General features: G+C 37.7%; 1 protein-coding gene across 2 annotated transcripts in view; it reads right to left on the reverse strand.

Moving 5' to 3' along the window:
* The window catches only part of PLD5 (phospholipase D family, member 5), a 378,906-nt gene that overhangs the window by 89,493 nt on the left and 287,849 nt on the right, over positions 1–1,564 (reverse strand). The window lies entirely within an intron of this gene.

Here is a 1,564-nt window from a genome sequence, read left to right on the forward strand (position 1 = left end):
AAAACACTCCTCAGCAAATGCAAAAGAACAGAAATCATAACAGTCTCTCACACTACAGTACAATCAAATTAGAACTCAGGATTAAGAAATTCACTCAAAACTGCACAACTACATGGAAACTGAACAACCTGCTCCTGAATGACTACTGGGTAAATAACAACATGAAGGCAGAAATAAAGATGTTCTTCGAAACCAATGAGAACAAAGACACAATGTACCAGAATCTCTGTGACACACTGAAAGCAGTGTGGAAAGGGAAATTGATAGCACTAAATGCTCACAAGAGAAAGCAGGAAAGATCTAAAATCGACACCCTAACATCACAATTAAAAGAACGAGAGAAGCAAGAGCAAACAAATTCAAAAGCTAGCAGAAGACAAGAAATAACTAAGATGAGAGTAGAAGTGAAGGTGATAGAGACACAAAAAACCCCTTCAAAAAATCAATGAATCCAGGAGCTGGATTTTTGAAAAGATCAACAGAATAGATGGACTGCTAGCCAGATTAATAAAGAAGAAAGAGAGAAGAATCAACTAGACACAAGAAAAATGATAAAGGGGATAACCACAGATCCCACAGAAATACAAACTACCATCAGAGAATACAATACACACCTCTACGCATATAACCAGAAAATCTAGAAGAAATGGATAAATTCCTGGACACATACACCCTCCCAAGTCTAAACCAGGAAGAAGTCAAATCCCTGAATAGACCAATAACAAGTTCTGAAATTGAGGCACTAATTAATAGCCTACCAACCAAAAAAAAAAAAAAAAATAAGTCTGGGACCAGATGGATTCACAACCAAATTCTACCAGAGGTACAAAGAGGAGATGGTATCATTCCTTCTGAAACTATTCCAAACAATAGAAAAAGAGGGAATCCTCCGTAACTCATTTTATGAGGCCAGCATCATCCTGATACCAAAACCTGGCAGAGACACAGCAAAAAGAGAAAATTTCAGGCCAATATCCCTGATGAACATGGATGTGAAAATCCTCAATAAAATACTGGCAAACTGAATCTGGCAGCATATCAAAAAGCTTATCCACCACGATCAAGTCGGCTTTGTCCCTGGGATGCACGGCTGGTTCAACATATGCAAATCAATAAACATAATACATCACATAAACAGAACCAATGACAAAAACCACATGATTATCTCAATAGATGCAGAAAAGGCCTTTGACAAAATTCAACACCCCTTCATACTAAAAACTCTCAATAGACTAGGTATCAGTGGAACATATCTCAAAATAATAAGAACTATTTATGATAAACCCACAGCCAATATCATCCTGAATGGGCAAAAACTGGAAGCGTTCCCTTAAAACCAGCATAAGACAAGGATGCCCTCTCTCACTATTCCTATTCAGTATAGTATTGGAAGTTCTGGCCAGGGCAATCAGGCAAGAGAAAGAAATAAAGCGTATTCAAATAGGAAGAGAGGAAGTCAAATTGTCTCTGTTTGCAGATGACATGATTGTGTATTTAGAAAACACCACTGTCTCAGTGCAAAATCTCCTTAAGCTGATAAGCAACTTCAGCAAAGTCTCGGAAT

The sequence above is a fragment of the Mandrillus leucophaeus genome, unplaced genomic scaffold (assembly GCF_000951045.1).
Source record: "Mandrillus leucophaeus isolate KB7577 unplaced genomic scaffold, Mleu.le_1.0 Scaffold367, whole genome shotgun sequence".
Classification (NCBI taxonomy): domain Eukaryota; kingdom Metazoa; phylum Chordata; class Mammalia; order Primates; family Cercopithecidae; genus Mandrillus; species Mandrillus leucophaeus.